Source organism: Chinchilla lanigera, unplaced genomic scaffold (genome assembly GCF_000276665.1).
Source record: "Chinchilla lanigera isolate Chin_1 unplaced genomic scaffold, ChiLan1.0 scaffold00079, whole genome shotgun sequence".
NCBI classification, from domain to species: domain Eukaryota; kingdom Metazoa; phylum Chordata; class Mammalia; order Rodentia; family Chinchillidae; genus Chinchilla; species Chinchilla lanigera.
Genome location: NW_004955480.1, coordinates 2,878,500 through 2,892,929, shown reverse-complemented (window position 1 = coordinate 2,892,929; position 14,430 = coordinate 2,878,500). Strand labels below are relative to the sequence as shown.

At 38.5% G+C, this 14,430-nt stretch overlaps 1 protein-coding gene across 2 annotated transcripts in view; it reads right to left on the bottom strand.

The window, feature by feature from the left end:
- Kcnip4 (Kv channel interacting protein 4) overlaps positions 1-14,430 on the bottom strand; it is a 1,107,708-nt gene that overhangs the window by 1,018,152 nt on the left and 75,126 nt on the right. The window lies entirely within an intron of this gene.

Genomic DNA, 14,430 nt, shown 5'->3' with positions numbered 1-14,430 from the left:
CAAATCAGTTGCTCGGACCACCAGACACAAGCATGCACAATCGATCAGAACATAAAAAAACAGGATGTACTGAAATGATCTGATATATCCTATTCTTTTAGCAAAATGTGCAAATAGAATGGGTCATTGCTAGTGGCAATATCAATTATGTACATATTAGAAGTGGGTGCTCAAAGAACATTTTGGTGAACCACTGTGTTAGCACATAATTCCTGCTTTAAGTAGCTCTTTTCCTAATCTAATTGTGTCTCTTTCTGTTATAAAAGTGCACCATTGCAGGTCAGCTGCAAAATGAGTCTGGACATCAGAGGAAAAGCTCATGTCAAAGTAAAGCAGTTATTAAAGTTGTGTTTCACACAGTCTGATCAGTTAAAATCAATTCTGATGAGAGTACACTCACACCTTCCCCCAGTAGAAAAAAAATCAATCAGAAACATTGATCACCATGTATTATTTGCTGTCAAAAGGCAATAAATCAGGATCACACATGACAGAATTTATACAAGATGACAGAAACAGTTACCGGAATTTATATACAATTTAGATCATTATTAAAATTATTCTAGCAATATTTTAAAAAGAATATTAGCAATAGGAAGCTCCAGGGAAGTTGAAACTATTTTTGAATAATCTTCACACACAGTAAGCAAATTCACATACTTCCCCAAGTACTGAATCAGCCATATTATCACATCCAGGATAAATTGTGTGTGTGTCCACAGGTGTGTGGGGGGTTAGTGAGAAAGAGGTTACAAAAAGAAATGGCTTGCATTCACTACACAAATACTACTTAGGCCTGTAGAGTACAGACCATCTAACTATAGCAATAATGACAGAGCTTATTGATTGCAAAGTAGGAGTATAACTCACCTACTCTGAACCCTAATCCAGGGTACCTATACCACATTTACAATGACAAAAGTAGGAAATACAATAAATAAGTCATTTTGCAAAACAGAAGGCAAAATCTACATACCTCAAATATTTTCTAAACTTCAAACATGTAAAAAACTACTTAAAGGTAGTTTAGAAATATATGTATACAGCAGCTTTTAAGGACTTCTAAAACAGTATCATCTCAATAACAGTAACACAGACCAAAGCTCTGAGGCGGGGTCCTCATACCCCAACAACTGAGAAATCTGTCCAGTTGACTACTAACACGTGAGACATAGTGGATTTATTGTAGAAATCATTTAATTTTATTTCTATGACCTTTCCATGTTTGGACTTCTAAAATGATATGAAATAAGCTTGTTTTACTTCAGTTTGATCTGGACAAGAAGATCTTCACAGCAGGATGGTCCCAGGCACCTAGCCCATTGAGTCCAAGGTCAGTCGTTATCTGGCACTGATGACTTTTAGCTCAAACACTACACAGGTTTTCATGACTTGTGCACTCAACATTTGTGCAGGATTCAAAACTGACCACCACGCATGCAGACAAGGCAAAGCCCCTGATGATCAGAAAGCTGACAGTGCCGGAGCGCCCACAACCACAGGGCACGGTTACCTGCATAAACGTCAGTGAGCACACTCAAAAAGAGCAGGATAATCTCACTATGGTGATGAGGGGCATCTAATTTTAAAGAAAAAAACAAAAAACAGAAAGGTAGAAATAGGTGTGAAATATGCTGATTTTTTAAACTTTCCATCCTGCCAAAGTAGGACAAGAAAGTCACAATAATGAGTCAGGGAGAGAGAGGAGGGGTGGGTGAAAGCCAGGCTGGTGGAGTAAGGCCACGAAACACATTCAAATGACAACTGCAGAGAAAGAAACCAAAGCTCATTAGGAGTTCTGAAAATCATACTCAGAATTCAAACTCAGGATTGTGGGATTTCATCTCCGAGGTTAGAGGGCCCCTTCATCGAGTCCCCTTGCTGTGGAAAGGGGCTGCTCTGCGTACATAAGCCACAGAGACTATCTCCAAGTGCACTGTGAGGTCTACAGACTAGTAGTGCAAGTCATCTAGCTTAACAGTAAAAGACTACCAATTTAAATCTCCATGTTTCATGTATTTGCTTTTCAATTGTTAGGTGCACGGGTAAAGGACGCAGACCACAGGGATACCTCATCTCACTTCTGGCTCAATAATCTTCTGGTTTTGAGTTCATCATTTCATGTATATATGCCATCTACCACATGGTCTTACTATAAACAATTTATAAATAAGAAACACTCCACCATTTACTTTACACAGTACACATGGTGGGTGGGTGTGCACGCACACAAGTGTGTATGAACTGACAGATCTCTGTATAGTGAAAAACTCCACTGTATCCCAATAAACAGAACCATTTGTGTTATTTCATCTTCCAGATTGACATCATTTATTATTACAGTGTAGCCTTATTGACTTCATTGTTCTTTTTAAAAGAAATAGTTATACGTTCAGAAATATTTTGTTCCAAAATGCAAACTTTTAATGTAATCAACTAGTGACTTCAAGGTCAGGAAATTCACACAAAGTGCTTTTAGAAAAATAAATGCATCTAGCTAAATATATTTTTGCAGCCATCTTACAAGTATATATTTGGTGCTTACAATATGCTGGGCAAATCTTTGATCTTAAAGCTCTTATTAAAGGCTGGTGGAAACAGGGACAATTATAACGAACAATTAAAATACAGTATGATGAGTGCTATAGTAAAAACACCATAGCAGAGAAGGGGCACCGCTTTCTGCGAGGGGTGCTAAAGATAACCAAGCAAACCTCAGATGACAGTTACTAAGCACTTCCTCTAAAAATTGCCTTAAACATACTAGCTAGGTTAAACTTCCTAGAGAAAAGTATAGTGATTAATATGTTGGACCTGGGAATAACCTTGTCTGTACAAATCCAAGCAGCATTAATTATTTAAAAGGACGGTAAAATGATGTCTAAAAGGGAAGTAGGCTCATATTCTTTTTTACTTCTTCCAGCTACACAAATTTCAGACAATCCATCCCAGCTTGGCATGTTTGTTGATATATTTATTTTTCAGCCTAAATGTCCAATATTACAAGAGCACTCTGGTCATTCTGGTTGTTTTTGTGAACTGTGACAGTAGTCTGTTAGCTTTAAATTGGAGAAGCTGTGGTCTACACTGATTGGAGGCATATTTCTTTGTGTAAAAAACCAGTAATAACACTTGGCTAGAAAATCTGAATGAATGAGTTTCCTAATGTCAGCATGCAAAGGAAGAGGCTTATAAAACAATAACCACATCATTGCTCTCTGTAACTATTTTTAAAACCTAAGGATGGAAAGCTCTCAAGTAGAAATATGAAGGACTTTGTACATTTTATATCCCCTAGATGTTGCTGGATCCTCTCCCTCAACATTTCTGTATCTCACCAATTCTAGAGCCCATCCTCCCTGTGTGATCCAGTCTGGCAAAGGCTGAGGGGTCCCCAATAGAAGCGTTTGTCGCATGTAGGATTCAATTCTTTGCTTGCTTTCCTCTCCAGCAATTGGTAGGTGTGATTTCTAATGCAGAATGTGCAGATTCTCAGTCCATGCTTCATTCCATTCTGTAATATTTTAAAAATTGTACATGCTCCTCAAAAACTGCTTTGTTATATGTCTTCCTATTAGATAATATATGCTTGATAAAGTCTTTCATCCTTGTCAAGGAAAAAAACACACCAAACCCAGGTTCTTCGCCTGCTAAAAGATCATTCCTGCCACATAGAGTTGAGCGCATGAGGAACAGATAAGACACACACAGGCGATCTGTTAAGAAATGTGGACCATGGGAAAGACACATAAATGCTGGCAGTTGTTATTTAACCCACAGTTAAACATTACTATAGAACTAATGATGGTGAAACTGCATCTTGGCAGGGTTTAAGTAACTTTCCTAAGTTCCAAAATAGCCTAATTGTAGAACTTTAAAATCTAACAGAGTCACTTGTATGTCAGTGATTTTAAATTTGTAAGGAAAAACATTCCAAATGTAACAAAAAGCATTTAATTTTCTATTTAGCACTATCTGCTATTTATAATATATCACTTCATACTATGTTGTATATTAACTATAGTATGTTATATGATTTATATTATCTCATATTATTTATAGTATATTATAACTTTTTATATTACATTATATTCTATTTATGCCATATTCAGTATCCATTAACGGTTCTTTATGCTCAAGCAAAGGCACTATGCATTTTTAAATTCATAATCAGATTTTATCTTCATGAGTTGGAGAAGAAAGGGTACCAGGGACTCATTCCCTAAAGATTTCGTTCAACAAAAATACACTAAACACCAAGAAGCAATGACACAGAGGCAATGGAGAGTCAAAACTGAGAAAATATAAAATACAACTACAACCGGTCCCACCGGCTGGGAAATGACTTTCTAGAGAGGAATACACCTGAAAACAATTCATTACAGCCCAGGAAGGTCGTTACCAAGGTAAGTGTGCCGGGCTTCCTAAGGAAGCACTTCATCTTGCTGCAGACATTTGAAAAGGCTGCCCAGGGAGGATTTCCAGACTCTGCCTCAGAGATTTATTCAGCCAATGTTTAATGGGTACCTGCTATCACCTCGCATTTGCCAGGGTCCTCAAAATACATTGCAAACAAAGCACAGCTCCTGTCTTCCTTTAGACAATTCACAAGCCCTGCAAAACTGGAGGAAGAGAGCTGCTCAGCTACTATTTAGGGAAGATTCTGGAAGAACTAAGGATGTTTACCTCATCTCACAATCCTGTCTCACTCACATTTAATTTAATTGGAAACAGTTTAAATCGAACTTCAATGGAGCAAAGCAACAAAATGCCCTGAAAACTCTATTTGTTAATAGGGTAGATTTAGGTCGATGTTTTCTAACACAGCAAACATAAGCCTAAATGCTCCCTAATTAGAGAATGGGAAACCAGCAGAGAATACCAAGTTCCCCTTGAAGTCCTGTGGGTGAGCTCAGTACCCTGGATGCTCAGGAAATCGTTTCAGAAATTCAGCATCACACCCAAAGCATTCAAGCTCACTCTGTGTGCAGTTGTATTGTAGATTTAGTTTTCTGCATTGTCTATTTATATCTTTAATTAGAATTCTGAAATTTTTATCGTCTACCTTTGCTTTACTCTACAAAGTACATGATTCCAGAATTCTTCACCTGTGTTTCTAAAATTATGAAAAACCATGATTTCCTTGCTGTGACAACTTCTCACAAAAGCACGACCAAATCAGGATATCGGTACTTCAGTGATAATTCTGAGAAAGCTTTTTAAGGTACAATCACAAATTCTTCAATGACATTTTGGGTAACAAAGCGTTGCCTTGTTGAGTGAAAAAAACTTTTTTTTCAATGACGGTACTAAGATTGACCAGGATTTTCTCTGTTATCTTTATTTGAAGAAATCGAACCAATTTAGTCCAAGTCACTTAAATTCGGAGTTTTGATTGCCTAATTTGTAAAGCAGTCCAACTGCCTGGCCAACTTCCTAGCATTGTAGTAAGGAATCCAGTAACATGAGGCCGTATTTGGAAAATGTTAAGGAAAAAAGATAAAATCATTACCAAGTCACTTTACATTTTTGCAGCAGTGGGACACCTTGAGTAAACCAATAGTCTCAGAAATGTAAGACCCATGGGAATTACATTTTCGTTAGCAGTTATATTTTATTAGGTGACAGACTTCAAAGTGAGCATGTGATATTTTCTAAGTTTTTATCACTATGAATAAGTGAACCTTACTTTATTATTCCTAATTTTCATTTCATCAATAAGAAATAGTGTTTCCATGATCATGTGTTAATTCAGTTAACAACTGCTAAACATTCATGTGCTTGGTACAATATTAATTACTGTGGATCATGGTAGGAAAAGATAGAAAATGTTATTTTCACCTATTTCACTGCTATTGCAAAAAAACATATACTGGGTAGGTTATAAACAAAAGAAATTTATTCTCATAATTCTAGAGGTCTAGAAGTATGAGATCAACACAACAAGAGATTTCATGTTTTGTGAGGGTCTGATTTCTGGTTCACAGACGGAAGATTTCTCACTGTGCTCCACATGATAGAAAGGGCAAGTCAGCTCTCAGAGGGCTCTTTTATAACAGCTCTAATCTATAAGGCTAGAACTCTTATAACATCACCTCCCAAGGACCCCGTCAGTAATACTATCGCGTTAGTGATTAGATCTCATTATATTAATAGGGAGGCATAAAAACATAGATCATAGCAAAAGTCGCAAATAAAAATCTAAAAAAGGTTTAAGATAACTTTATGAATCAATCAAGCAATAAGCACAGGAAAATCTCTGAAAAAAGGTATCAGTCTGGGACAGCAATAAGAAGGCAAGATTGAGCATGAAGAAAATAGACTTTCAAGGTAAGAACTAGTTGCGCAGGCACAAATCCATCACTTAATCTCTCTGGACCTCAGTTTCCTAACATGTGAAGTGAAGATTTGGGGTCAAGTGATCTCCATGGTTCTTTGTACAGCCGCTAGTATAGTCACTGAATGGTGCTCTATGCCAGGCTTTGAGCAGAAGAAAGAACCGTATTACTCAGCTGGAGTCGGTCCAGGGACCACACAGCCTGTATTACTCAAGGCAGTCCCCGTTTATGCCTGGTGTCCTCAGTACCTACAATGTCTCCAATAGCACTCTCCCTTCCTAGTTTCACTCTCCAAAGCGTTCCAGTGTGGTGGCCCACATCCCATCCTAGTTATCCCGTACATACACTCGGGCCTATCAGGTAAGATTAAAAAGCAAGAAATGTCAAGCTAGGGACAGACATAACTGCTCTTCAAAAATGGGAGAACTAACCATACATTTGCTTGATTAGCTAAGGTTTGGTGGAGCAGCTGGAACATTAAAACTAGAAGGTGTCATAGCAAAAGGGGTGGGAGGTGTTCAGTACAACTTACATCAGGATGTTAAATGTCAAATTTCTCCTCACTCATCCCACGTTTTAGTTACAGAGTAGCATTTGGAGCTCCTTTGCCATGGATGCTATTGTGAACTTCATCAGGTGCAAGTCTACACTGGCCTTCTCCTTCTGAATGAGTTTGACCCTAATTGCTTAAATACTGTACTCCTCAATCTACAGGTCAAGAATCACAAAGGTATTCTTTATCCCGGGTAGTCAATTCCTGCTTGCAAGACTTCAAAAGTTTTTGGGCTCCACCATCAGTGCATCATTCTTTTCACTTCATGTCTTCTGTTTGGAAAATGTCAGTCAGTCATCTCTATGCTTTGCTAGATGGATTCTCAAGCACTATTATTAACTACTGCGTTGAGCCATGACAACACTTTTGGAAATCATGTCCTTCTTTCCAACAAATGAACATTGCCCTTTGGTTTGGTTTGTTTGTTTTCTTCTGGTACTGGGAATTGAACTCACAATCTTGTACTTGCCAGGCATATTTGTTAGTTTGGGTTTGTTTTTTTTTTTTTTTTTTGACCATTTGGATATGTGTCTATCCCTTGAACTCTGAAGTACAATTTGCCCAAGACAACTCATACAACAATTGTGCTGTCATGCTGCCATTGGTTACTTAAATGTTTATCTGTCTTGCCAAGTTCGACCATGTCTCAATTGACATTGATTGCATCACCAGGGCTTTGTCTTGCACATGGCAATGCCCAATAAATAGTGTGGAATTGATTGGCCTATTGACTGATATGCCTATCAACTCCACAGTGTTTATACTTGCTTCCTTTCTGACAACTCTTTTTGTTTCTTCCTTCAAATAGAAATGATAAATACCTTCAGGATTGCAATGGTAATTTCAACTTTGTTTTTAAGCCATAAACTGGATATTTACGCCACAGGGAACTCTATAGGGAGTATTCAATTTTCAGTATCAAGCTAACTCAGAATGGGGAGAATCACAGCAGTGCCCCCTTCTCATTTCCCCTCAGCATGATCTACATGAGCATTTTCAGCTCCTGACTTTGCTTCCTTCACTCTTCTTGCCTGCCAGTGACTGCAGACTGACCTCCCTTAGCATTTCCCCCATCTGCTTTACGAACTCTCTGGCATTCTATTTTCATCTTTGCTTTCCAACGTCAAAGCCACTGAAGCTGTGACCTTTCGAGCAAATGTAGCAATGGCATCAGCACATCCTCTGATTGAAATATCAAAACTGAGCCCATACACGGGATAATTATTCTGTGTGCACAGGAGTGGCGTCTGCACTTGCGGAAGACAGATAATTGGATTTCAGATGGCTGTTAAAAATATGCACATTCCACCTGAGCTCCAGCAGCTTATTTGGCATGGGACCCCAGAGAAACTTAAAACCTCACCTCACCTATGGGATCTTATCCACACCCAAGTGATGCTTGGCCCTGCCTGTTCCATCAGGTGAAGGTCTCTCACCTACCCTCTACTGACTCTCCAGGAAACTGTGCACTGCCCACATGGGGCACCAGTGTAATTTATCTGGACAGCCAGTCCTTACCCATCTTCTGGCCTCCGGCCTTCCCCTCATCTTTCACACAGTCACCAAAAATCCAGTTGAGCTTCCTGTCAAACACTGTCAATGTGGCTTCTTAGCATAAATAATTCCTTTTAAAATTAAAACAATTCTTAACACTGAAAAAAGAGGAGATTTCTATTAAAATGGCATCTATGACTTAACCAGTGTGGCACTATTAGGCCACCATACCTACCTGGGCACACTCTGCTGAAGGTGAGCAGCAACTGCCCCATCAGGAACATACAAGAACTGTCCCCTCTGTCCACTCATGATTATACTGTTGCCTCTCCCCGCCAGTCAGGTCACTTATCATGGTGCTGATACAGCACCAAAGGGGCTTACTCATTCACGGCCTGGCTGGGCCTTGGGAGAAGGGTGCACTTGTGACTCCTGCACCATGTGTCTTAAAGCATGTGGAGATATTCAAATAATAATCAGTAACTGAAAGCTGTGTTGGTAGGGTAACCCCAAACAAGGATCAACTTTGTTTTAGAGATCTTATAAAATGAAAATATTTATAAATGGTTCTCATTAGAGGCACCTTAGCTAACATTTTATGAACTCTGCTCATGTTCTAATTTCTATATTTGGGTATTTGGAGGCTAAAGGGGGAAGAAAAAGGAAAACAGCTAGAAAAAGCTCTTTTATCTTCTGATAATTCTGAGAAGCACTTTCTTGGTCATTTTTTGGACTGATCACTAGTGCAAGAAAAAAAGAAAGTATCTTAGACTTCTCTAAATGAAATTTAATGTAAAACTCTAGTGGTCTAATTTCTACTTCATTTCATTCCCTGGATCTCCACAGAATTTAAACAGAAATTGCAGTTATACAATGAAGAACTGAAAAAGTTGGTTGTAATGTCATTATAAAAGTTACTTTTAGAAACACTTTGGCATTTCAATGTAGTTTATGATAAAGTGACATTAAAATAAAGCTAAATCAAGTTAACTTGCCATTATTATGTAGGGTACATTGTAGTTTTGCAACTAACACTCTAGGGAGAATATTCTATCATGTTTTTAACACAGCTTCAAAATTTTCCCACAAATCACAATAAATTAATTCCTGTAAGAATGTTTGGAATATCTCACTGTGAGAGTTTGAAGACAATATTGTGCTTAAAGTTACTGTAGTTAATATCTGAAGCTTGAGTATCCCAAGATATACTCTTAAATGGTATTATTTATGCTTAGTAGTGCTAAAATTTACAAAACACTATAAAGTTGTAGAAACAAACATTATGCTCCAATGAAATTGTGCAGGAGTTGAGGAGGAGAAATAGGATTACAGAGGATGATCCAGTTTTTTGAGAACAACTCTCAAACAACAACAAATGCAAAGAAGCTTCTGGAAATCCCTTCTTTTAGATAAGAGAACTTTATCAGACATGGGATAAAAGACCAAAAGAATGTGTGTGTGTGTGTGTGTGACACACAGAAGTAAACAATATTCTGACAAATTGCCACTTCACAGTCATTCCTGTGCACACGTAGCAAAGTAGAGAAAATTTCCAGGAAACTTTCTGCACAAGCAAGGAGGACAATGGAGAGAAAAGGAGGGAGGGAGGCAAGGGGGGATAAAAGGGGGGAGCAAGAAGGCATTTGATGGCCCTTTGGGGAGCACAGCCTCCCACTCAGCTGGGCTTCACAGCGCTGTTAGACTAACTAACAGCTAAAAATAGTGCTTCTATTTACCTAAGGACTCGCACCAGAGCTCTGCTTCGGCATCAAGAGAACAGAGTTATCAAATTTATCTGAAGAAAATTTAGGAAATAGATTTTAAAAGATACTGCTTCAAAAATACTTAAAATAAGAATTCATCTGAGATCAAGCACTAGGTTTATCAATATTCTGTCCTTAAAATATCTTATTTTAAATGACTAGAATTTCAAATAAGCTATTGACATTTTCCTATTCTTTGCTAAATGAATGCAATTATTTTATCTTATATAATATACCTGAAGAGAAGTTTGAAACAGTGTTGATTTGAAATCTATCGGAATCTCGTAACCACATTCACAATCAATGAGTATACTCTCAATTTCTACTTGCAATAATAAAGACAGACAAAATCTTCTGTGCCTGAAAGAAATTTAGATCCAAAGTCTTAATATGGATATGATATGCACAACTGCATCACACATATGATAAATGACATAAAGAGATGTGACATTAAAAGAGGTAGCACTACTGATCTGCCTGTGTCACAGATTATTTTGTTACATTTTGAAACTGATTAATTTCTTCTCCGTATAGAGAACTGTGATATTATTTCTTCTCCCCAAAGCTGCCTATTCCTCCCACCCAGCCAAATGCCATCTCATTCTACAACTCTCAGTGCCATGAGCGACAACTCTACTTTCCAGAGAAGAACAAACTGTTCAAGAATGTCAAAATTAGGGCAGGTGTCGGATGTACGTAGATATTAAAGGGTGGATATTTTGTCATCAGTTGTTGAAGCTGAAAAGTCCTAGAATCTATCTGGTCCCCATCACACTTGCTAATTTTAGAAATGCTTCTCATATGTCAAATGTTACAAAGTTTATTTCCTTAAAGATTTTTTTTCCTCAAATATAACTATAGAGTGGATTTTAACTTAACAAAATTCACTGGCTTCAAGGGATGTCAGATTTTTGGAGACTCTGTACAATAATTCAAATTCAAATCTAAAATACTTTTGATTTACTTTGAACTCTTTATCACTTCACATCCAATCCATTGGCAAATTTCTTTGACCCAAACTCTAACAAAAAATGGAAAATCGACTTTTGCCACCTGCACTATAATTCAATACAAATCTCCTTTTTTTGGACTCTCATGGTGGCCTCCAACCATGTTCCTTGTCCCATTCTTGCTCAACAAACAATATCCCAAGTGATCATTCATAAACACAGGTCGGATCATGTTGCTTTGCTGCTCAGGAATCCTCTTAGCACTTCCCATCTCGCTTAGAGCAAACTCCCATCTTCATCCTGGCTGGCTCTGGCCCCGTGTATTGCTCCTCTCTTCCTCCTTGCAGCTCTCCTCTCCAGTTACCCCTGGCCTCACCTTGCTGCCCCTTGCCCCTGGCAAGCAATAGTCCCAGATTGCAGCTTGGCTCATCTGTTCTTCCCTCTGCCAGGAAGTCTCCTCCCCATGAAGTGAACTGAACTGCACCCTCCTGTCATTCCTTCAGGTATGTCTGTGTTATGGTTGATACACTGTGTCAACTTGGGGAGTCTAGAGGTTTGGCTAAGTGACTCAGCAGTTCTGCATCCTGGGGTGAAAAGGATATGCGCTTACCCTTCTGGGATGTTGTTCACTGTGTCAATTTGAGAAGTTTAGAAGGGTAACTATGTGACTCAGCAGGAAGCCAGGATGCTTACTTTGTATTCATCCTGAGCCTGTGCAAGAGGAGGACATGGAGATTGTGTGAGCTCTACATGCCGCCTGGGTGGGGGTAGCCTGCTTACAATATAAGGGAGGGAAAGAGGCTTGCTCTTCCTTGTCACTCCTCCCTTTTGCTCTTGTTGCTTTGCTGTGTTCTGCCTCCATGGATGTTTGCCCTCTGCCATGTGCGACTCTGCGTTGGAGCCAGCCAAGTATGGACTGAAACCTCCGCAAACTGTGAGCTAAATAAACAATTCCTTCCTTCATTTTGGGCACTGGGTATTTTGTCTCAACAGCGGGAGAAAAGTACCCAAGACAGTCTGCCACTTTAATTACAAAGCCTTTCTGACCACCTCATCCAAACTAGCACTGCTATCTGCCTCACGTTGCTTCTTAGAAAAAGTTCGGTGTCTATAATTGTTGATATGTCTCCTATCCACATATAGGGGACAGACACAGAAGAAGGCGATAGCCAAGGACTTGTCAGTTCATTCAACATTCATTGAATTATTCCTTTGTTCCAGATGTAGTCGTAGATGCTGATGATATAAAGGTAAAATAAAATCAGTATCTCTGCCCTAAATGTACCTAAATACAAATGATTGTAAGTAAGGATAAATAAGTAAAATATAATCATGAGTGGTAATTGCTACAAAGACAGAAATGTAATAAAGGAGACTAGGAAATGCTGATGAAGTAAAAGACCAGAGCTGGGAAGTTTTCAGTATGGTAGGCAAGGACGGCTTCATTGAGAAGGTGACATCTGAGTAAAGGTCATGTTTGTCTTTTCTCTAGTGAATTGTAAACTGATGCCAGGATGAGAATATTCAATAAATATTTGTTCAGTAAATGAATAAACAAACTTAAGGCATAGGCCTTAGTGATTTATCCCCCATACTGGTTTTATCCAGGCCATCATTACATGCTATTTTTTTGGTTGTTTTTTTGGTCTTTTTGAGACAGGGTCTCACTGTGCAGTTCAGGCTGGCCTTGAGCTCACTTTGTAGCCCAGCCTGGTCTCAAACTCGCAACGATCCTCCTGCCTTGGCCTCCTGAGTGCTGGGATTACAGGTGTCGCCACCACGCTGGGCACATGCTACTATTATCAACAATAGTAAAAGCAAAAATGAAGTGCTCACACTATTATTTTTGGGACACCTACAAAAAAGTTCTCTTCTATGAATTTGTTATTCCTTAGCAAAGACAGCCACAGTCATTTCAAATACTTCCTAGGCAGTCTCAGTAAGTGTGTTATACATATACAGCTAATAAATCCCACAGAGAGAATCTTTTTTTTTTTTCAAATGGTTGATCTATTTTAGAACCTGATAAAAAAGCCATTTTAAATAGTGTTTTATGCAGTAGACAGCAATAGACTTCCACTTTCAGTCTGTGGGAATAAGCACGTAAAATAAACCTGAATAAATCAAATCAAATATGCCTCATCCTTGCACAATCTCTGTGTGTTCACATGAGGGTGGGTCTGCCACCCAAGCAAGGATAATCAATGTTCCTATTATTTTTGATATACAGATGGGGAGGAGAATATAGATTTTTCTTTCTAAACAAGGAAGGAAGGAATGAGATAAAGTTAAAATTGCCAGAATCCATTTTATTCAATAGAACCAGGCAGTCCCAAAGCAAACCAAGGGCATGCAGAGTTGAGAACACCAAAAAGAAAGGGACAATAAGAAAGAACAAGGAAGAAAAGAGAAAGATACTTACCGTCTTTTCTGAACTCCTAGGTCTATCCCGACATGAATCTATGCTTTATTTCCACTTCCTCCTGCGAGGAAGTTGAAATTTGTCTTCACTTTTGCGACTAAGGTGATCTATGAATATATTTACAAAATAAGGCATTTATTGCATTGCAAAGGCTAATATGACTGCTTGCTTGGCAAATACAAATATTAAGAAAATAATAATTATATTTTGCTTCAAGTACAAAAGCAACTAGTCTTTAATATTGTTAAAATACAGCAATAAAAAGTAGCCATGATTTCCCCATATCTAGAAATATGATAATTCTGTAAAAGTTTAACTAAATGGTGATGTATTTCATGAGTCACATCAGAATAATAATTATGTAGTCCTGTAGATTCACAGTCAACGTGTAGTAATACAAAGGTGATGTATTAGTCATTTTTTGTCACTATAACAAAATACTTGAGGTAAGAGAAGAGTATTACTCAGCTCACAGTTTTGGGGGCTACAAACCCAGCCAGCCTAGCACAGGTTTTCTCAAAGGGAAGGAACCTATGGTAGATGCTGGATGGAAAATATCAGAGCGAGTGTGGAGGGAGGATCACATAGTGAGCCTGAAAAACCAGGAACACTGGATGGGAGAAGCCAGGCTTGATCTTTTTATAACAACCCACACAAGAACTGAAGAAATACCATCCACCCCTTCATCCTTGTTCTCTCTGTAGGCCTCACCACCCAAAATGTGCACCACGGCCCAAGAACAGCAGCCTGCAGAAAGCCTTTAGTCCCAGTAGACCCTTGGGAGACATAGGCATACTCAAGCCACAGAGATAGGCAATAGTCTCAGCATATTTTCATACTAGGAGATATGGCTAAGTTATTTTAATTGCACTTATGCTGTTTCTTACTTGATTTTCATAAAGAAAAATGC